The sequence below is a fragment of the Trichogramma pretiosum genome, unplaced genomic scaffold (assembly GCF_000599845.2).
Source record: "Trichogramma pretiosum strain Unisexual culture from Peru unplaced genomic scaffold, Tpre_2.0 scaffold70, whole genome shotgun sequence".
In the NCBI taxonomy this organism is placed as follows: Eukaryota; Metazoa; Arthropoda; class Insecta; order Hymenoptera; family Trichogrammatidae; genus Trichogramma; species Trichogramma pretiosum.
Window position 1 is genome coordinate 571,807 of NW_019641132.1, and position 24,056 is coordinate 595,862.

The window sequence follows — 24,056 nt, forward strand, 5'->3', positions numbered from 1 at the left end:
GAGTAATCTTTGCGACCTTCATGGACTGTTTGTTGGTGCCTGAACAAAGTCGATTTTTGTCCGAATTTCTTCTCGCAATTGTTACATGAGTAATCTTTCCGACGCTCGTGGACCGTTTTTATATGCGTGTGCAGATGAATTTTATATCCAAAATTTTTTTCACACTCGTGGCAAGCGTAATATTTGCGACCCTCGTGAACTCTTGTTACGTGCAAGAACAAATTAAATTTATTTCTGAATTTTTTCTCACAGTCATCGCATATGTATTCTTTTAAATGTGTATGTACAGTCCGTAGATGGAATAGCAAATGCGATTTATATCTAAATTCCTCCTCGCACTTGTCGCATGCGAAATTTTTGTAATCCTCATGGAATGTCGTTATGTGCATTAGTAACCTCTTTTTATTTCCAAATCTCTTGGCGCACTTTTCACATAAGTAATCTTTGAAAACTTCGTGAAATATTTTTTTATGCTTGAGTAAAGTTGATTTAGTTTCAAATTTCTTCTCGCACTTGTTGCATGAGTAATCTTCGTGATCTTTGTGAGCTGATTTTTGATGCTGAAACAAACTTGTTTTTTTCACAAATTTCTTGTCGCACTTGTCGCAAGCATAATCTTTTTGTTCATCGTGAACTGTGTATCGATGTGTTATCATGGTTGATTCCAGTGTAAATGCCTCCTGGCAAATATCACAAACGTATTTTTTTTCGTTCAAAACAACAATTTCGTGTTCAATTGAATGATTGTCCGATGCAATTTCCTCGGATTTTTTCACACTCGTTACCATTTTACTGCTTGAAATAAACGATGTATCCTTCTATTTATTTTCACGAAAATTGAATTAGTAAAATTTATCTTTTCATATTAAGTCTTGTTTCATCTTTTCATATTAAGTCTTGTTTCATTGAGAAAAACAACATTTAAACTGATTTAATTCTATTATAAACTTGATTGATGTATCGAGGAACGATGTCAAAATCGTTTATAACCATATTGTTTACAATTAGATTACCGATTTTCTGTTTATACATTTATCCTACAATTTTAGAACCAATTTAAAAATGGTAAATATAAAAACTGACAGGATGACCGCAGGAGGACACTGGACGTGTGACCTAAAATTCATCACCTTGAAATAAAAAAGTTCCAGAGAACTTTTTACATGAAATCGATTAAATTTTCAGTAAACGCTAATATATGCAATGTTGAACGTTTCATAATAAGCTTGCAGAAGCAATGTAGCCAAAACATGCACGGAGAGTAGTAATTAACAGTACGCGAAATTTGGTTTGGTTAAAAAATAATGTACCACCACGACAGTGAACACAAGCGTTATGATAGTTGATTTCACGAGGTTCAGAAAAAACACAATCATTTCGGTAGAAACTTTATGAGAATTTTAGAAAAACTTTTACCTGAAATTACATATAAGTTTCTATATATATTTAGAATTGTCAAAAAAAAAAAAAAAACATCGGCGCTAGTCATTATTTCACTGATGAGATACGCGCTATTATCCGAGTAACAATATAAAGCAAATAACGGCAATCAGTTCGTGACATTCTTATAAACAATAAATTATTATTATAAACTTGATTATTGTCTTAGGTGAGAATCGATACAATTGTACACATTCACATACAAAAACGTTGTCATTATCTGTATAATTCGGTGTCCACTAAAATTTGGTAACGTACATGATTTCTAATCGTATTTTTCGTATGCAAAATCTTTGCGTCATCCGAGTACTGTTTTTTGATGTGCTCAAATTTCCTTGTTCCCCAAATTTTTTCTCCCTCTTGTCACATGGGGGTAATTTATGCGACCTTCGTGTATTGTTTTGTGGTTCCTATCAAACTTTTTTTTCCGTCAAAATACCTTCTCACGATTCTCGCATGCGTAATCTTTCCGACCTTAGTGGAATGTTTTTCGATGCTTAGTCAAATTACTTTGATACCCGAATTTTTTTTCGCACTTGTCACACGTGAAATCTTTCCGACTTTCATGGAATGTCCTTTGGTGTCTAGTCAAATTACTTTTTTGTCCAAATTTCTTTTCGCATTTGTCGCATGCGTAATCTTTCCGACCCTCATGGACTGCCGTTATGTGATTGAGCAAATGCACTTTTTGCCCAAATTTCTTCTGGCATTTTTCACATGCGTAATCTTTGTAACCGTCATGTATTATTTTTTGGTGCACCATCAAATTGCTTTGTCCCCCAAATTTCTTCTCGCATATGTCACATGCGTAATCTTTGCGACCTTCGTGGACTATCTTTTGGTGGAGAAGCCAGGAAGATCTTTGTCCGAATTTTTTCTCGCATTTATCACATGCGTAATCCTTCAGATCTTCATGGACTGTCCTTTGGTGCAAAAGCATATAAAATTTATATCCAAATTTCCTGTTGCACTTGTCGCACGCAAAATCTTTGCGACCCTCGTGGACTGCTCTTTGATGATCGAGCATACGCGTTTTGGTTCCAAACTTCTTCTCGCATTTGTCGCATGCATAATCTTTGCGACCCTCATGAACTATCTTTTGGTGCTGAGTCATAATCCACTTTAGTCCAAATTTCTTCTCACATTTATCGCAAGCAAAATCTTTACGACCTTCATGGGCTGTCTTTTGGTGGTAGGATAAAAGCCTTTTATATCCAAATTTTTTTTCGCACTTGTTACATGCGTAATCTTTGCGACCCTCGTGGATAGTCTTCACATGTATGAGCAAACTTTGTTCATTTTTAAATCTCTTTGTGCAATTGTCGCATGCGAAATCTTTCCGATCTTCGTGGACTGTCTTTTGATGCTCAGACAAATTCGATTTTTTTCCAAATTTCTTTTCACACTTGTCGCATGCGTAATATTTGCAACCTTCGTGTACTGTTATTCGTTGGAAGAGCAAATTCGATTCACCATCAAATTTTCTCCTACGCGCGTCACTTGCAAAATCTTCGCGACCCTCGTGGACCCTCGTTATGTGCATTAGCAACCTCTTTTTATTTCCAAACCTTTTGGCGCACATTTCACATAAGTAATCCTTGAAAACTTCATGGAATATTTTTTTATGCTTGAATAAAGTTAATTTATTTTCAAATTTTTTATCGCACTTGTTGCATGAGTAATCTTCGCGATCTTTGTGTACCAGTTTCTGGTGCGTAAACAAACTCGATTTTTTCACAAATTTTTTCTCGCACTGGTCGCATGCAAAATCGTTGCGGCTTTTGTGTTCTGATATTTGGTGTCTGCTCAAATGACTTCGGAACTCGAACTTTTTTGCGCATTTGTCACATGCGTAATTTTTTTGTTCGTTGTTGGTTGTGTCTTGATGTATTATCCCACTTGATTCTAGTGTAAATGCCTCCTGACAAATATCAAAAACGGGCTGATTTTCATCAGAAACAGCAATGTCGTGTCCACTAGGATTATTTTTCGATATAACTTCTTCGGATTCCTGATGATTTTTATCCATATTAGTGCCTAAAATAAACGATGTATCCTTCTATTTATTGTCACAAAAATTGAATTAGTAAAATTTATCTTTTGTTATTATGTCTTGATTCCTCGAGAAAAACAACATTCAAACTGACGTATCGAGGAACGATGTCAAAATCGTTTTGTTGACAATTAGATTACCGATTTATCTGTTTATACATTTATCCTACAATTATTGAACCAGTTTAAAATTCCAAATTAGCGCGGATTTCTTTGAAGAATATTTTGGCCATTTAAAACTAAGTACTTTAAAGTAATTATATCCTCGTACACATATGTTGTGATAAATGTTAATATTTATTCAAAAGTTTTCCATCCCCCCAATCCACGGTGTCACGGCATAAAGTAATTCGATCTCGCTCCGATTCTTTCGAGTCTAGCGCGTCATTTACGCAGCAGCCGCAGTAGCCTCGTGTAAGCTGACGTTGGTTCCCGCCGACTCGCATGTGTATATAGCACACACATCCAGCCAAAGTTTCGCTTAGCTCGAATGAGCTTTAGTAGCAGCAGCAGCAGCAGCACATGATATAAGCACGCGTATCCTATCCTTTATTCACTGATTGCTTATTGTACGAGACATGCGAAATGGTAACACACACGGCACATCGGTAGCTACAAAACTTTGGGCGCTTCCGAGCGATCCAACTCGCTTTTTCCGCACACCCCCTCTGCGATACTTTTCTACTTTGATGCGCGAGCGAGCAGTACTACGTACGTATGATACACGCGAGATCGTGCCGAGTACGCGGGATAAATAGATTATGGGCTGCGAGCCCAAGTTGTCCGTGTGTGCAGTATGCGGCCCGCAGAGAGCGAGAGAGCCGCATCTTATCGGAATCACTCGTGTATAGCTCGTAAATTTTATCGAAAATTCCTCCATCGCGGAGAGCTTGCAGAGCGGTAGCGGGGGAGGGCTAGCTTACGTATGTGTAGCTAGCGTAATAGGGCGCAAGTAGTGCACATGCGCGGCCGAGCGCCAACGCGCGTATCTGTGTGTATAATACGGCACGACGACTCGACTAGCCGCGCTCGTTCACTTTCAGTGTCCCCCTTCCTTCCTCCCTCCCGCATTACACAGTGTATAGATCTAATCTGCGGCGATGGCCAGCGGGACATTGTTCTTGATACACGTTGAGCGGTTACTGGGATATATATGTTATACGCGCGTACTTCTGCAGCAGCTCGATCATTATTGCATTCGATATTATGCACTAATTTACTTGGCCCTTCGATCGCACGGCTCCTTGTACAAGTATTTAAAAACGTGTCCGAGCTATTACGTCCTTATATCCTGCATACAGTGTACGCGTAATCGAGGTCATTTTTTTTGGTCTATCTTAACGAGCCTTCAGCTGGAAAAATCCTGTACGTTAGCCCGAGACTCGGAGTCGTCATCGCGGATCGAGCTCGAAAAAGCTCGAGCTTGCGAGCGCACGAAGCGCTTATAAATTAGAACCGAGTACGAGCGCGCGTCTAGCCGAGCGGAAAAGCTCGCCCCCGAGCCGCAGCAGCGTCGAATACGCGTAACGACGACCCCAGACCTATCCTCCCATTATTCTCGCGGATGATGTAGAGCGACGCGTAATACAAAATTATTCGCGTATTCACCGGAAATTTGCCCTCGCGAGGACGACGACGACGACGACGACAAAAAAATTAGAAAAAAAGGGCGCAGGAAATACGAGAAAGGGTCCGTGGAAGCCGAAGGAATTAATGTCCACGCGCACAATTGACGCTGGATAGACTCGAACTGCTGCTGGTTGGATAGCGCACGGAATTGACTCTCGTATAAAACCGCGGGAAAAAAACCCGTTGAAATAACACCGCGCGTATATAAGGGAGCCGCGCGGGATTATCGACGAATATAATGTTTTTACTTCATTTTCCGGGTCGCGATGATCACGTGGAAGGACTGGGGCAAACTAACTCTCTCTCTCTTCGAGTTCGAGAGTGTCCGTGGCACATTATTATTCCTGTCGTCGCGAGAGAGCCATGCGGCGGTGGTGGTGGCATCGACTCTGGCTCGTCGAGTTACATAATACCCGCAGCCATAGTGGCACGTTGTAATAAGAAAAGAGCCTCGGAGGTTCTTGGTCCGATCTTTGTCTAGTTTTCTTCAAAGGCACGTCTTGAAACTGTTAATTATGCCGGAGCGACATTTACCCTAGCTACTCTACTCGAGGGCAAAAATCATCATAACTAAGAAGGGATCCTTCTCGCACTCTCTTCCTTACGTAAGAAAAAGCTAGAAACTTGCTCGCTGCTATATATAAGCAAAAAAAAAAGAAAGCTACAGATATACCATATCACGGGGGTAATAATATATTACGTACGGTACGTACAAGTGGTTAGACAGTGTAAGCTCGCAGGCAAAGAAAATACTTATGAACTAGGGTGAAGGACTGCGCGAGGGGCTTCAGTGGCACTTGTTACGATCGAGCTGGCATGAGCTGGCGCGCGATGCACAAAAGCCGACCTGCCAGCCCGAGTGTAACATCTTGCTTTCAGCTCGGCTCAGAGCTCGGCTCAGCTCTCTGTGCGCAGCGCAGCGCCTGGCAAAGAGAACTTTTATATTTTCACGTGCCTGCGCCTAATGCAAAGTTACAGCGTCTAGCCCCCGACGCGGCGGCGACGACGACGACGACTACGACTACGACTTTGTACCAGGACGTGGGGAAATTCCGCCGCCACCGCCGTGTGATAAAACTTTTCGGGCATTATTAATATTTTTGGCTAGCGCGAGTGTAGTATCACGCGCCCCGCGTGCGAAAGCTCGGGCTGTTTCGAAATTAAATTTACCCTTTCCCCCCGCCCCTCCCTTTTTTTGTGTGTGCAAAGCTAGAGCTCTTTCTCCGTTGGCAGCGCGCGTCAGTCAGAGAGCTAGTATATCATATCAACGAAATTATATGGCGAGCAATTTCGAAATGAAACGACTACCGTAATAGCCGGAATTTGTCGCCCGGTCTCTCGACGCATGACTTTTTTTTTTTCGACGAAACAGCTCGCTCGGCCGCACAATCATATGGGCATATAGGGTCGCGCCGTTTAATTTCGACTTTTAATAATTCGCGCAGGTGCTAAAGCTCGTAAATTCGACGAGGCGATATCTCCAACTCGCTGATGCATGCCAGTCAGCCGCCGTATACGCGTATATCCTCGATATAATTCGCTTTTTCTAATAATCACCTCCGAGTCACGTGTAAATTTTGTAATTTCGCTGCGGTGCCGCGCGATGTGCGCCAGCCACAGCAGCTCGACGCGGCGACGACAAGCTCGTATATTATGTATAAGCGCACCTCGCGCCCGTTACGCCACTGCTTGGCGCACATATATATACGTGGAGATGCGATGCGTACTTGGTATGCAGGAAATTTCAATCGTCAAACTATTTCGCTGCTGCTGCTAGTGCCACAGCGTCGCGAATACAACGACGTTTTGTGCAGCGCGCGCGAAAAGGACGAGGCTTTCCCAATACTGCATGTACTAGCTCTCTCTCTCTCGCTCTGCGGCAAGTACCAAATTATGTGTTCTGTGCTCCAGTCTGCCAACTAGTAGTGGCAATGGTAGTGGTACGTGCTGCAGCGTACGCGGATGCTGCTGACGCGCGGATGCCACCCCGACTGCGTCAATATGACACGTTAGACAGCATTCAGAATTCATCTTTTGCCGCAGCAGCAGCAGCAGCAGCAGCTTTCATTAATCAAATATGTGACGCCGTCGCATGAGCCACGCGTGTTTTCAATTTGCTGCCGCAAGCTGTTTTTACCCGATATACCGCGCCTACATTTCTGAGGATTAGCTGGCAATTGTGCGCCACCTATACATAATAGCCGGACGAGTTATGCAACGGAACAAAAGAAGATGTTTTCGCATCGTTTGTCGTTCTCTCGTGGAGTGATTATGTTAATAATTATAGTTTGGACTGTGGGGACGTGCCGCGTAATAATACGATCGATTTTGACCGATGTAATAGTATATTGCGTGCCTAGGGAGCGAAATGCTGGAAAGCCTCAGAGCACGTGTAATTATGCTGATAAACATGTGCTCCCAGGCTTTCTTTGTTCGCTTCATAGAAGCGTATATTATTTTTCATGAATCCCCCAGCAGAAATTAACTTTTTCGTACTTGGCCGCCGGGACGTCATCGCAATAGGTCCCAAAGTTTTCACTAGCGTTCCTGAATCGAATGCAAAAAATCGCCTCTCGGTCCGCCTTACCGCCCAAATTTTCGAACTAAAGTGCTTCATTTCCTCGACTAAATAAATGTTAGCAGCGACCAGCTGCGGACTGGCCAATTTCGGATCGCAGGGACAAGAGGGGGGTCGGTTGATACTTGCCACGCGGCGTTCATACGGCAGCGATCGCACTTGCATAATTGCATTTCTCTCTCGCTCGCCGAATAATAATCGCCCGCGGCTAATTACCGCGCGCGCGCGCAACGGCTTGGTTTACAGCTAAATAAGCTGTCGTATCCCATCTGCGGAATTTAAAGTCGCTGCCGGCCGTAGAGCCTCTTTCTTTCCTTTCGTTTAATTTCATCAGGCGTCTAGCGGCGGTAGCTGTTTAGCATTATAATAATAATGCGCCTCGCGTGACACGAGACACGTTGATGGAAAACACCAGCAGCAGCAGTAGCAGCAGCAACGCGTGGCATCTCTTTAATATAAATAACGACTTTGTTTCGCGCGACGCGACGACGCGAGTAATATCATAATAAAGGACGGATATTAGCCGCATTGAACGTAAGACGACGTTTTCGCGTTCTCGCAATGTAGGTCGACGGCATAATATCGCAACGTGCCGCGCACTATCCCTCCTCTCGGTATGTGTATATAGCTCGCCGACCGGGAGAGACATAATAGAAGCTAATGATCGCGTTGATTGTAAATAACTGCCACAGCGTCGAGCAGTCGAGGCAGTCTAGCAGGCGAGCTTTCGTCGATTATTTTATATGTGTGTTTACGCTTTCTATCCTATGCATATACAATATATACTGCACATACAGCCACCCTCGAGCTACGGCCGGGCCATCAGCGATGATGGAAGCTTTATGAATGTATGCATGACGTTTTATATCCCGGCCCTGGCTTGGCGCATGATTTTAGCGCCGGTATATATACGGTATATATACGGCGTTAAATTAAAAGGCACAGCGCGCGAATTAATATGCATGATTTACAAGAATCGATCGCAGGGGGGGGCGCGATTAAGTTTTATTTTTATGTTTTGTCGCGCGCCCGCGCCGGGCTGCAATATATATACGGCGCGACGTTAGGTATACACACACACACTGGTATTACTGCAGCGCACGAATATATATTTTCGCGCGCGAAATTAGATTACCAATTGTAGGGCAGCGAGCAACGTTTACGATAATGTCGGGTAATTTCCACGAATGTAAAACATCCGACTACACTCGGGGGCTCGTTGCAGTTGTAGCGCGAGCGAAATCATTCGCGCAAATAAATACGGATATAATCCGGCCCGGCTGGGGCTGCTGCTATATAGTAGTAGTAGTAGTAGTAGTAGTCGCATGGACGCGCGCGCGACTGAATAGAGAGCGGAAGTATTATCGGCCGTATCTACACAAAGGCTAAAACTGCCGCCCGCCCTGGACAGTTATATATTTCATCCGTGTGTGTAACTGCCTCGAGTTCGATTTTAACGCGGGGACCGTTTCAGTCTGCCGCTGCTGCGGGCTGAATATTTGATAAACGACCTACCCGAGGTACCCGTGACACGCAGCTCGAGCTCGGAAAAATCTGTTGGCCGCAATTCGCTCGCGCAGCCCGTCGAACCGCGCGTATACTGTGTAGTCCCTCGGCTCGTTCTATACCTACATACACACACACATTTTGCCAAAGCGACCATGCCGAGATAATAATAAATCCAAGAGAGTACATTACGTACTCGAAAAAGTGCCACGTGAGCTGAGCAAATTTCACACGTGTGTGTGTGCGTTCGAGTGCGCTCCAAACGACGTATTTCACCGGGGGCCGCGTATTTCTTCTTCCTCGAGCGCCGCCGACTCTACTACCCCGTATTATGTGCAGTGCCGCTGCCGCTGCTGCTCTGCGCCTGATATGACGAATAGTCGACGGTTTCGATAGATAATACGCGCGTGGTGGTGCGTCAGGCATTTAGGCAGAAGCAGCCAGCTCGACTTTTTTTTTGGCCGATCGAAACGTACGAGAAGTCGAACTCGTCGCGGGCTCCGCTACTATATACGTATATAGCTATGCGCGATCATTCCGTCAGCGGCTTATATCCGCGCGAGAACTTATACCGCCACTAACTCGGCGGTGAGCTGCACAGACAGACTTATACCTATCCGCGTTGTACGTAAGGGCTGGTTGGAAAATTTTCACGCTTCCTCGGCAGCAGCAGCGGCGGCGGCGTCACGTGACTCACGATATATTCGCGTTTTGCATAATCTTTTGAAAAATGCTGATTCTATGCAGCCCATCTGGAATAACGACGACGCTTCTCTCTCTCTCTCTCTTAGTTTGCGAGGGAAAATTTTTGGGGAAGAATCGAGCGACCTAGTTCGTCTCTCGCGTGCACCGAGTAGTAGTAGTAGTTCGCTTTCGAAAGAGAGAGAGAAAAATCACTTGGAGGCTTGGCTATTATCGCCAGGGGAAATAATCCGAAACAAGCCGTCGGCGGCGGCGCGACGAATGACGAGTGAAGGGAGAGAGAGAGAGAGAGAGAGAGAGAGAGAGAGAGAGAGAGAGAAAACAAGGCAAGGCGTTCATTACGTATTCCGATGCGCTGCATCGCCGCCGACTAGGATGCAAAAGAATAGCCCCAGTCGCGCGCGAAATTTACACTCGAATCGCATTATTTCCACGAGTAGGGCATTATAGCGCTGGTATTATATATATAACGCGTGCCGTATGTATACTCTGTATATAGCGCGTTGTGTGTGCGCTGCTGCAGAAACCACAAGCATATATACCATGTATACACAGAGAACAGTGCAAGAGAGAGAGAGAGAAACTTTTCTTCGGCATAACAAGAAAAGAAAACCATCTGCTTGTCTGTTCCTTAGCTACCCGACTGTATATAAAACACGCGTTGGGGCACGCGAAGAATGTTTCACGCGCGCAAACTTTCCCCTCTCGCGCGCGAGCAACAGCAGCAGCTAGTATACCTAGTACCGAGCTTATAGCGAGCTCGAGCTCGGTGGCTGCTGCTGCTGTAGTGCATGCAGCATTTAAATCAGTCGCGTTACTCTCTCTCTCTCGCGAGCTGCTATATACCAAGAGAGCGCTGCAAGCTAAAAAAAAAAAGAAAAACAAGAGGAATCTCGAGTCGTCTTGCCAACAGGCAAGGCTCTCTCTCTCTCTGCTCTTGGTCGGCCAGTACCACCACAGGCTGCGAGCTTTTCTCCGGCTCTCTGCGTACAGCGAGTCGTGAGCTACGCGAGGAATTTTTTTTCATACTTGCGCGCAGCTATAAGCTCTATATACCACTACTACCAGCTAGCTAGCTAGCTAGCTACCGCTGCATATGATGTACGCGAATAAGTGAATATAGCCCAAGTGATTAATCGGCTATTTTCAACGCTCGAACGCAGCGAGCCAAGCTTGAATAATTATTATTGCTAAATAAATCACTACTGCTGCCGCTGCTGCGAGCTCGCCAAGAGAGCCAATAATAATGGACCGTACGGGGGACGAGCTGCGCGCGGAGCCCAGAGCATTTTCGTAGCGTCGATACACACCTATGCCACGATTTATCATTGCTCCGAAAATTAGCCCTTTTCTCCCCCCACGCATCGATTTGCTCGGCTTCTTTCTCGATTCACGGCCGTAGTGCTGTTTTTTGTTCCGGCCGTCAAACAAGAGCTTGTTTCGCGGCTGCGGCTGTATCATCGTTTTGTCCGCCAAAGTATCCGAGAGAGAGAGAGCTCTCATTTATCACAATAGCTCGCAAGCTCGCTTTCATTCGCACAAAAATTTACATGCAGCGATCCGCAACGTCCAGAATGTAACTGGCGAATGAACCGAGAGTCTGTAGCTCTCATGAACACGTTGGGGCGAGAGCCGACGAAAATTGCCGATTCGCGCTTCTGATTGTCCTATATGCAGCTCTATACTACTTTTTCCTCGCGACAACCGACTCTTTCGTCGTTTCTTCCTTTTTTTTCTCTAGCTCTCGTAAAAAATAACAAATGCGCGCGACGCCAGTCGAGTTTGTACTTTTTTTTTATTTATTCAACGACAGTAAATATTTGTAAGATTAAAGGCTATGCGCCGCGTTAATACGCCATATATTTTCCCTCCCCGCCAAGCCAAGGACGAGGCCTTTATCTTGTATCGTATACATCACCGACGTATAAGACTTCCGTCGCGAATAACCTAGTCCATTTTTTGCCGCCGCAACAATGCACACGCTATATACTCTACCTCGTAGCGTAATGTATGTGTGTTCGCGTGTGTGTGTGTGTGTGTGTGTGTGCGCGCCCGCAGCTCGGCAAGGAATTTCCAGAAATTATGGTCGGGTGTTGTTATTATATGAAATAGACCCAAGAAGTAAAAAAAGACTCGGCGACGTGCTTATTTGAATTTTTTCCAGTAACGATTCTTTCTGAATTAACTCGTTTCATAAATAAATTTATCGCGCGCGCTCGAAATTGCTTAGAGCACCTAATTTCAAAAGTATTTTTATGAAGAATTTTCGAAAAATTTCACATTCATAACTCGGCTTCTTTGAAGTCGTCTTTTGGATGCGGAGAAAAAATTCATCGTGGCTTTAAACATATGTAATTACACTCCTCGCTGGTCAGAAGTTTTTTAACTTGAAATTAAAACTGCGCGAGTCTCCTTAATGATATCTAAGTCGTAGTGCCCTTTGCCTTGCCTATAATGTTACTCTTTTTCACTTCCATTCAAATGATTCTACCTCAACATATACATTTTTATTCCGATATACATTTTTATTCGTGATCTTATCGTATCTTTTAGGGGGGTTCATATTTTTGTTTAGAATGGAATTTTTATGGCACTGTAAATAAGACTACATGGAAACAAATTCTCGAGAGCAAGACCTAAAATCTTATAAAATTCAATAAAGAACGCAGTCGAATCAATAAACTCAAACTTGTTACTTTTTCGCCTTCATTTTTTTCCACGACGAGCTTCAAGACCGACCGCCAGGTGGCGCATCTCGAGAAAGTCGCTCCCACAAGTGGTAATTCACTTCTAAGAGTACATACAAATAGTATAGGACTTCCTGAGGACATGGTTATCAAATTTTTTTCTTTTTTCTATATTTTTATCTTCAAAATTTTTATCTATTAAGATACTCAAATTTTCCTGACTCGACTCCAACTCGACGAGTCGAGTAAAACTCGAAAAAATCGGGTACTCGCAAATCCCGTAACCACTAAAAAGAAAATACACGCAGGAAAAATATGAGTTTCATGCATGTAAAAAGAAGGCGAAGAGAAAGGAGGTATAAAAAGAAGAAGAAGAAGGCAACGTACATTACACACGAGTCCTTCCGGTAGAGCTTTGAATCAAAAGAAGATCGCATTTGCTCCGTACGTGCACTCTGTATCGATTTTTTTTTACACACATACACACATAAGTACGTGTTACACGTATGCGTGGGTGTAAGCATATATACACGAGCGCAGCATCGGAGTCTTGTTACATTCAAATGATGTAATGCGGCATTGATTTACATGGAGCTTTTTTTCTCAGTATAGAGGGAGGGTGGGAGAAAAGAGTCAAGTTATTCGGACAAATCTTATTATGTACTTGAAGCAAAAGTTTATTTGTTCAACGTATCCGTTTGCGATTGAAAAACTTGGCCTGTGTACGCGTGTATGTGGCTCAGCTCGTCCGGGCGTAATTCTCTCTAAGAGTTATGTTAATGATATTGAAAATACCTCAAGTTTGCGCAACACACAAAAGTACTTGAGCTAATTAATCCAGTTTGGAGAATGTTTTCTTTCGGGCGCTGTGAAGTCGGCGGCGGCGGCGGCCGATAGACGCGCGAAATGGTAAAACATAATTTAATGCACTGCTTACTTGTTTAGCCCCTCTCCTGTTATAATTCATCCGCTCGAGGAGTTTGCGAGCGAAATCGTCGAAGCATAAATTTTCATTTTCCAGAGCTCTGTGTACATGCATACGTATACACAGGGCGCTACAGAGGCAGAGCAGAGAAGAATATCTATAGACGCGCACACACGTACGCGCGAATCCGAAATCCGTGCGGAGAAGGAAGAAAACATTTTATCGGTATAAGAGCCGAAGTTTGATAAATTGGCTTGTATATGTTTGCGATACACTGTGTACGGTGCAAAGAGCCCCCCGCTCTATGCGCTGCTGCTGCAGATCAGAGGCCGAGGGAAGGCGAGACGAGAGAGAGGATTAATTTTGCCGCCCGTGTACACGTAGCTCTCGTCGCAGCTTGATAGGTGGCTTATATAGACCGACGAGTCTTGACGGAGCTTAGACGCCAGCTACACAACGCGGCCATCACAATATATACACAATTCCGTCGTTTGCATTTCGCGCGTTAATTTTTGCCTAGTATCGCGTCAACAGACCGTAGTGGAAATTCGTGCTTCCACCGAGTCGTGCTGCTGCACTGCGAGCTGAGAAGCAGCGCGTCGTATATATGTATATACTGCACACACTCGAAAACGCGATGACGAATGCGCGAAACTTCCAGTCGAGTGGGTACACGCGGGGGTAGGTATTTGACCAAGCACCGCCGACGACGCTACACTCGTGTCTCTACGAGCTTCTAATTGTCCTCTGTCGCTATAATTACACTTTAGCGAGTCAAGATTTCGCGACTAAAGCAGTAGCATCAGCATCAGCATTAGCACAGCAGCAGCAGCAGCAGCAGCGCAGGACGATTTAAAATTAACAATCCATTGCCATACAGCCGAGTTGCGCTATAAGCGTCGTGCTACCTCAAAACTAATTAATCTTGCTCCCTGTATCATTATATTTTTGCACCGAGTATCAATGTCTCTGGGACAGGAATGTGCGGGGCTGCTATTACCGAGGCCACGATGAAAACCTCAAACTTTCGCGCACTCTAATTCTTCTCTGTTTTCTCTCTCTCGTCGCTGCTCGTCGTATTCTTGTATTATATTCTCGCTTTCTTTCTCGAGCTCGACTCGCGTTCTCTAATGAGGCCTCTTAAACACACAATCGTGCGCTGCATACTCGCTGCACACGTACGTATGATATATTACAGTACAGAGCGCAGACCGTGGCTGAGGCGCGATTCAATCAACGCCCAGGGTGCAGCATACCTACGTATTTTCTGCCCTCTTGCTCTCTTTCTCCTACTCACTTTCTTTTGCCCGGTTCTTGGCGATTCCGTGACTAATCGTATCTATCTCGGCCCTTTTAGCCGACGATGCACTGCGTTCTCGTATACTATACACGTATATAAAAAGTTGCGATGTATTTGCGCTGCTGCTGCTTTTTTCACCCCGCGTCGAAGGCCAACGTACGTCAGAGCTTATGCACTCGGTCTTCGTATATTTCATAAAGCATCATCGATAAATCCCAACTTTCTCATATGCCGATTTCGCGGGAATAAAATAAGAGGCGCAGAAAATATACAGCGAGGGGAGGTGGTGGAGGAGAATTTTCACGCGTATACGCGCGCCGAGCGATATTGAAATCCATTCGCGCGAGTCAAACTGGCGTGTGTGCGGCAAAACTTGCTAAACTTTTTCTCCCCTACCAGACAACGAATCTCGAGCCATTTTTCCTTAAGCTCGCGCCCGCGCGCCCACCTTCTATGCGCGTGTCATGTATCGAGAGCGGAGCACAGCAGAGCAGAGAGAGAGTAAAAAAGTGGCATGAAAATTTGTTTCCTCCGCGCCAGCCATTGTGCAACAAGGAACTTTGTGCGTTGGGCTGCGAACGAAAAGGAAAAATACAGCAAAAAAAAAAAAAGAAAGAGAGAGAAAAAAAATCAATTTTCCAAAGTTTCGACGTGTACACTTGGCTGTAAATCGCTTCACGGCGAGTATCGGATATCATTGGCTAGAAGTTTCGAAGAAACGAAACAAATTACATGAAACGCGATCGAATCGAGAAAAAGAGAGCTCGAAACACTCGAAAATCTCAGCTCGACTCCCGACTTGCGGGCACACATTCGGCGTCGTCGTCGTCATGGGAGCAGCTGAGCTCCAGCTCGCGCGGAAAAGAGCGAAAAATAATTAATGGTCGCGTGACAAATCACACAGCTCATAAAGCCTCGCGTACAAACAGTCGTACAAGATTTACGTTAATGTCCGTAGTCGTCGTCATCATGGTACTGTCGTCGTCGTCGTAGTATATAAGAAAAAGGAAAAGCTCGTCGAGCATCAAGGTAATTTTTTTCGCTCGTTCCCATCTTGATCTCTCTCTTGAAATATATGTACATCGTCAAGCACGCAGGCAGGCAGGCAGGCAGACACGGCTGAGCTATATAGAGTCATAAAATCGGTCCGTCGGAGCATCGAGGGTAGACCTACTCCAGTCGAGCAGCAACAGCAGCAGCAGCAGGAAGAAGAAGCCAAGAAGTCAAGAAGCCAAGAAGCCAAGAAAAGAGAAAAGTTAGCTTGGCCTGGCATGCCTTATTCATTGGCTCGGGAGGGAGGGGCGCATGCACGGAGCTAGCTGCAGCAGCACGTTTGTGTTTTTATGGGCCACGAAAACGTTCTTATTAAAGAGCCCCGAGGCCTGGCGCGCGGCATGCACCAGGTGAATTTCCGGCCTTTCCTACCGCTACTTTATATTACGGGTCTGCATGTGTATGTCTGCGTATATACGTGTATGTGCAGAGCCTCGAGTTCACGTGATTTTAAATTTATAGAAATGCTACGGGGAGAGCGAGAGAGAGTTAGCTCGGGCTGGAAGGAAGGCTTTAGAATATTATTGCGCTAAAAAGCGGCAGAGGGTTTGTTTAATTTAGCTACAACGAGAGCTGGGTTACTGCCGCTGCGAGCTCGTCGAGCGTAATTATGTTGATTTTAAGGCCGCGGCTCGAGCTGCTGCTGCTGCTGCTGCCACGGAGAGACCACCCCGGCGAGGACATTTTTTTTATTTTTCCCCGCGGATAATCTTAAAAAAGCAGCTATGCAGAAGGAGTCAGAGAGGACGAACCTGCGAGGAGAGAGAGAGAGAGGGAGAGAGATAGGGTTTGCATTAATTCCCGCATGATTTGTACTCGGCTGAATTCTCAGCTGCAACTCGCTGAATATATACGACTGCGGGGTTAAATCCAGCGGCTCCCGCGCAGCACGCGCTTATACGTACACGGCGCCGACGCCGAGTCATTTCTCGATACTCTGCTGCTGCTGCTGCACGCGTGCTCGGCAGCTCGAAGCTATAGTATACCCTACCTCACCCACGGCGGCACTGGCTTTAAAATACGATAGGTGGCAAAGCCTCGCGCCTATAGCTGTGCGGAGCTGTAGTGCAGCTGTAGCTATGTGGCAGCCTAGAGCCAGGCCGTATCCGAGAGAGAGAGAGAGAATTTATCGTCGAGCCGTGCATCGGATCTGCATTGATTGCCGCTCCGTCGCTACTACACACGCTCGTTGCGCGACTACTACTACTACTACTAGTCTCTCTCTCTCTCTCTCTCTCTCTGGAGCGCCGTAAGCGCGGCTTTGGCATACACGTATGTAGTCCCCTCCCCCGCGAGCTTACCTAATGCCACCCGCGCGTACATGCATAACTCGACTCGGCAGAGCTAGCATCGAATTCCAAAGTCCAAAGAGACGCGCACCGAATTCATCTCCCGTTCGGAATTAATACGCCCGTGGGCAAAAAAGCCGAGCTCGTAGGCGATGATGTTTCGCTCGGCAATTAGCGTTAGCTAAGACTCGTTCGCGCTCGCCTCGGCGTATTCCATTTGGCTGAGCTGCTGCCGTGTCGATCTCTCTCTCTCAGCTCGCGCTGCATCAATACGTGAACGCGTTCCTCATCTATTTTTTTCCTTTTTTTTTTCTCTGCTCTTGCCTCGCTATACACAATTCTCCGCTTTGTACATTCATCTCGCAATTGTAAAGGCGAGAGAGAGAGAGGGAGCAAAAAAGCTCCGGATCTGTATTGACGCTTTTTAAAAGCGACTCGTCGGCCCCTCTCTCTCTCTCGCGCGCAGTTCGCAACTCGCGCTCGTATACACGTTTTGTCCAAGTACAGCATATATACGTTGTACGCGGCGCGCAGGCTTTTTTCATATTCGATGATACACGGCCGATGAAGGAGCAATCGATCCGGATAATTTATGCTTTCAAAAAAGCTCATTTTCCTGATAGGCTCGCGGGTAGCATTCAAGCTCCCAGAGGCTCGCCTATACACACCGTACTCGTCTAGAGAAGTCCTATTTAATAATGCTCCCCGCGCTCGATCGAGGAATATGTAGGCCGAGTAACCTGCCGCCGAGGTCCGTTGCTCTGCAACGGCGACTTCCTGCATCGAAAAGCATAAAAATAAAATATAAATTTCGCCGCGGCGCTGGCGGTGCGGTGTCCGGAAAAGTCGCTCGAGCTACTACTGCTTTATATTTAGTATAGATACGTTTCCGGGCGACAAAGCTCGCGTGCAAAGTCGTCATCGCGCCAGCCCACGAGCTAGTTGATAGCCCATCGCGCGCGCAACGGCAGCAGCAGCTATCTCCGTCGCGGCAGTCGAGCACAGCAGCGCAGCACACAAAGAGACACTCGACTTGTCGATTTTCACGAGCGGCGTGTAAGTACAGCCTCTGTCTCGCTTTTTAGCTCTTCGCCAAAAAACAAAAAAAAAAAAAAAAGAAAGAAAATCTCTCCCTCCCGACGGAAATATGCCAAGAGAGCTTTCGACTCTTTTTGTCGCGAGGTGCGACGTCGCTTTGATGTCTCTCACCCCTTTCTGTGCAGCTGCCATGTATGGACTGCGACGATGACTGTTCTCATCTGGCATCGGTAAAAGAGGAATGATTAGTTAAGCTCGACGAGTTATTTCTTTCCTGAAAATAAGAGCCGCGAGCGCGCGAAAGAGGAAAAGAAGTGAATTATTCGCAGCTCCTTCCGTATAAACCCGTATACCTATTATTACGCGTGTCGAAAATGACGAGTCGTCAATTGTACGCCCCATCACAATAGATCCTCGACTTTAATTATGGCTAACAACTTTATACTTTCAACATACCGCCATCGACATAATTTCTTTCCGTTTTTCTCTTTACTTCTTTTGCCGCTGCCGTTGCTCTTCCCGCGGAACGAAATCGAACTCGCTACATCGTCGAACGTTCCGTATCCCGCGTTAATAATAAAGATGTTTGGGATCGTCGCGCACCTTTTTTATTCGCAGCGAGAATTACAAAAGTTTTCATTATAGCCCGTTTTGCTGGCCGCAAAGCCATGTGTACGCGCTTTGGTCTACACACACCGCAGTTCGAGAGAGGGAATGGAAGCTCGTAAATTTTTTAAGCTTTTAGTAAAATTTATTTTCATTTTCTTTCCCCTCTGCCGCGCGCCGCCGCCGCCACAGAGCCGAGTGTTTTGTGTAAACATATATACATGCATTTTTTACGATTAGTATGGGTTTTTTGCGCCGGACAAAAGTTATCGTACGGTAGTGGTACAGCGCGCGCGGTGGTCTATTGCACATGTGCGCGCGCGCGCTCGGCCCGAGTTATGAAATGAGTTTCGATTGAGTTTCAAAAGGCCGTTTCGTCGCACGAGCGTTTGTATTACATCGGAGCATGAAATTTTCTCTGAATAAATCGATGCTCGTAACTTCTTCTTCTTCTTCTTCTTCTTTTTTTTGTAATCTCCATTTCAACAACGCAGTTATTAGCATTTTTTCAGCTTTTAGCTGCAAGCTTACGATATACAATCGATTCTCGATATTCAAAGTTTTCTTTTCGAAACGTTATTTTTTATATCAGGATAGCTTCGATCGCATCGAGTGCGCACGCAAAGAAGAAAGAAAAGCTTACCTCGACGACTCGTACACCGATTGGTAAAGAATCAGAGTCGTGGTTCAAAATAACGATCGCGAGGCGAGCAACAAGTCTCAATTAGAATGAAAAATTATTTCGTAGGTAATTTTTTGGACAATTGAAAAATGTGTACAACGACTCATTAGGAAGACAAGCGAGCTGAAGCGCGCAGCCGTAATATAATTACCGCGAGACCTTCTGCACGCGTTGGAAATGACAAAAGGACTTTCAACTTTTGTCCTAGTAGTAATAGTAGTAGTAGTAGTTTTGAAACATAAATAAAAAAGTTTGCCCCGGTGTATAGCATCCGTGGCATGGCCTATGCGTGCCTACTCGTTGTTACATTAAAGAGGTCTCGGACTTGGGATTCGAGCTTCTGCCCCTCTCTCTTTCCTAGATTTCTTCTTCGTTTTTTGTTCGTCAAGCTAATTAAGCCGAAGAAGCATTATTAGTTTGATAGCATTTTTTCATTCACCTCGGTGCTCTTCTTTCTCCTCCCCCCTTCTCGCTCTCCCTCTCTCTCTCTTGGATTATTATGCTTGGAAAGTTTCGGAAGAGTAATAATTAAAACGAAATTACAGAAATGTTCTTTGTTCGCGCTTGAGCTCGGCAGTCGTCGCTCGCTCGCTCGCGCGTTCGATTGTCGTAAAAAGTTTCGAGTATCAATCACGAAAGTAGTTTGATATAAAGTTACTCGGAGGAATTTTCGCTGGCATTAAGAGCTCTTGTTCTTATGTATACTTCGACCTTGATTCGTTTTGCTTGTATATAAAGCCGCAAATCGAGCTTTTTTTTGCAGCGCGCTCGCTTTCGCATTTTATTGGATCGAATGAAAAAAAATAAAAAATAAAATCGTCGACCTTCGAAAAAACGGATGCGTTAACAGCTGGCTTCGTGCAAAAAAAAGGGGGGAAAAGAAAGATAGACAAACTTATCGTTGGGAGAAAATTACGTAAAAAGTAAAAAAAAAGAAAGAAAAAGATGAAAAAAGTACAGAGTCACGTCGATGTGTACATAATAAAAGCTGGAGAGTACGCGATAGCGAGCTGGCTGCGTTCCCGCAAACTTTGATTTATACTCGCTCGCGTACACATACGCGCGAGAGCAGACATACACACAGCAGACACAGAGAGAGAGGCAGAGAGAGAGGCAGAGAGTCAGGAGGAGAGGCGGGTGGGTTTTCGAGCTTGCAAGCCGCTCGTGATCTCGTATAACTTTCACGTCAAATATCGCGCAGAGCCGCTCGCTCGCTAGCTCGCGCGCGCGTGTACCGATGATTAATTGAATTTCGTTTGTGTGAGGCATGTACGTGTGTGCTACACACTAACAACACACACACACACACACATAGAGAGAGAGAGACGAGCTTGCGCGACGCACGTGATGTATCCTCGCCAGGTGCCTAATTGCCCGTATGTGCGATCCTCGCACGCGACAGGCGCTCCTGTGCCGTACACACACGTACGTAGCGTAGCTACCTACCTACCTACCTACCGCATCGCAGCATAGCCGCGTGGAACATATCTTCTTCTTCTTCTTTTTTCTTTTATTTAGGTAGCAGCTTTTTCCGACTCGTCGCGCCTCGACTGATTATTTTTCAGCCCGCGGCTCGGCCCGAATCAAGCTTACTATATCTCTCGTAGCAGCGCGTGTACGCGCGCCGCGATAAAACCGTACAAACTGCGAGCTTTACGTAGCTTCGCAATTAACATCGCGCGCGTCATGTTTCACTTTAAGCTCGGCATCGCAGATGTATGTTGTAATATATAAATTGCCTGCGGTACACTTGGACTTTAAAAAAAACCGCACGTACGTAACCGCCGCCACGGTTTACGGCGACAACAGCAGCACCGATGGCAAACACCCAAGGCAAAAAAGCTCTCCTCTCGACAAAATTTACATTCTCTCGTCGCGCAGTGGCTCCCCCTCTTCCTGCGGAGCGTGGCTGCATTTAAAAGCCCCGAAAATACTTCCGAAAACGGTGCCTCGTTAAAGGAGTTTGGCTGAGCCACTGCTGCTGTGGCTGCTCTACGTTCCGCACGTACTAGTACGTTGGAGCTTTTTGCTCGCGCGTAAGCAACGCTGTCGAGTTATACGCGTTTCGCAGCTCGTCTTCGATATATATATTTCATTAACGCGCCTTCCGCACAAGCGTATAACGTCCTATAATACGAGCAAAAACGCTTTGGATCGCTCGAGGGGGGGCGTAATAAAAAAAAACACGCAAGGCCACTTTGTTACAGGCAGCGCTGCAAGCTCGGGTTAGGCAAAATTCATCTTCGATTCGCGCGGAGTCACGCATAAAAGCCATAGACGAAATCGATCGATGGCGGGGAGGGGTGCTGTGCTCCGCGAGCCGAGAAAGAAAAGCAACGAAAAAAAAAGGAAGGAGAGCGGGAAAAATAGCGGAAAAGAGAGGAAGAGAGATAATAGCCGCTGTGTTATATAGTAGCAGCGCAGCTCGAGCTAGCTCGTATAGTGTGTAGGGTAGTAGGTAGTACTAGTATAGTGGCAGTATAGAACAAGCTCGTGCAGGTGTCGGGCGATTGCAGCTCGAGTCTGGCCGTTTAACGCTCTCTCTCTCTCTCTGCTCTCGCTCCAATCGTCCCCTTAATACTCCTCGCTTCGCCCTCACCCTCTCTCGCAAGCTCGTCCCTCTATATTCTCTTTTTCTTGTTGCACACCGCTAGTATAGCAGCAGCTCCTCTCTCTCTCTCCATACACAGCTGTACAGCTATCGGAGTCACGCGTGTGCTATATAACGCGCCGATTTGTTTTGACTTATTTTCGACGAAAAAAAGACGTGTCATCGTCGTCGTCGTCGCCGTCGATTGCCCAACAAAAGTTCCCCAGCTATGTACTATTTTCAATCCTCGTCCCGTACGCCGAGATTCGCACCGCGCGATAATTAACACGCAAAGATAAAGGCGGTCCTCTGCGAGAGGCAAATAGCGCGACGATACCGAGGCGCTAATTGCCCGTGTAAAGTCGCGCGCAAGTGCATATTAGCTCGGATCGTGCAACAAAACACACGGAGCTTCGAGAGAGAGAGTCGCTGCAGCTGCTGCTGCGAGTCTCTCGAGGCTTTCCCCTGCGGCTCTCGTGTCGTCTCGTGTACGACGTCGCGCCAACGATATACGTATAGATAACTGCACTGCGCACGAGATAGTAGACGATGCGGAGTACCTCACGGCCACGAAATTAAGCTGAAAACCCAATTAATCACTATTATACCTTGATTTGCGCCTCGCTTAGGCTTTCACGTGGCTCGACAGTCGACGAGTATACCTGCTGCAGGTAGCCCATCGGCCTACCAATTGACGCAATCTTCCTACGTGTCCTGATTTGAAAAGAGTCCAATAAGCTCAATCTAGAAATCAAGTGTCAACTGATTAATTTTTTATGTATAAAATTCTATTATTTAGATTTATACAGCTTATGGATTTTCATACATTTTTAAAATTTTTCCTTTGTTTTTGAGCTAGCGTCAAAGCCTGGCCAATAATGATAACAATTTTCAACGCAATTTATGAAACTTCCGCATCGTATAGATTTTCATCAAGTAACCTTTGTCATATTTTTCAAAAGTTAAATTCCAATAAATGTAATAATTGAATTTTGATCCACTTTATGTTTTAGAATCCGCAGCCGGTGACTGCCGAAAATGCCATCTGATGGAGGATTGGATTTGATTCCGAGAATGACATTACTTCAGTCTAAACTAATCCGCTTTTTCCTCGGCTCAATTATTGAAAATTAACTTTGACAAAGGTACGAAATTGTTCGCAATATCGGTCTGATCTCAAACTTGTATCAACGACTTTTTCATATTCATCGTCGGTAAATAAGAAATGTAAAAAAAAAAAGTATTTTAAATGAAATTTTTCACTCATTGCAACTCGGCTCTGTATAGTCAACAAATAGCGATTCATCGATATTGCACGGCTCCGAGTGATACAGATGAGTTTTTAGTCAGACAACGATCTGTCGCGCGAACGGGGGCAATTCAGTTTCCGCACGAGTCGGTAAATATCCAACTTTTGTCTTACGATGTTTTTGCCACGCGCATATCCTTCGGCACACTACTCGTATTACATTTTCATCGGAGAACAAAGCCAACGATAAAGTCCTCGAAGGGCCGCGTACTACTACTACTATGTTACTTTTTCTTCCGCAGCTCCTCCCTGCGCGAACTACGGTACGGAACGAAGTAAACCTCTAATCCTCTTTTACGCACTGGGGAAAAGTCGTAAAGCAAAGGAAAAAAGATGAAATAATAACTGTCAGCGCTGGCACGGTGCTGAATCGCGCGGGTGGACGAGTACTTTTTAAAATTCTCCCCGATAGATCGAAAGTTTGCGTACTCTTGGCTGGGCGCGCGCGCGTGCAGTGTCGATAAAACGTAGCTGCTGCTGCTACTAGACTGTATACGCCGCAGGAATGACAATCAGCGAGAGCGGAGCAACAAAAACAAAAAAGCTAGAGACTCTTGATGTTTTTTTTTATTTTTATTTTGGCTCTCTGTCTCTGTTTCCCTCGAACCGCCGAATAAAACTTGGACTCGATCTCAAGGGCGCTTCAACTCGAGCTTTGATTACTCGACTG

The 24,056-nt window shown here is 45.4% G+C and overlaps 1 protein-coding gene across 3 annotated transcripts in view; it reads left to right on the forward strand.

Annotated features, from left to right (window-relative positions):
- Positions 1 to 24,056, forward strand: part of LOC106658436 (probable G-protein coupled receptor No18) — a 68,615-nt gene that overhangs the window by 29,162 nt on the left and 15,397 nt on the right. For 2 of the 3 annotated variants that reach the window (XM_023458095.1, XM_014380409.2), the window contains one exon: positions 23,091 to 23,222. The exons of the other annotated variant lie outside the window; for it this stretch is intronic. The gene's annotated coding sequence lies outside the window, so the exon portion shown is untranslated. The remainder of the gene's footprint in view (positions 1 to 23,090; positions 23,223 to 24,056) is intronic. 3 annotated transcript variants of the gene reach the window in all.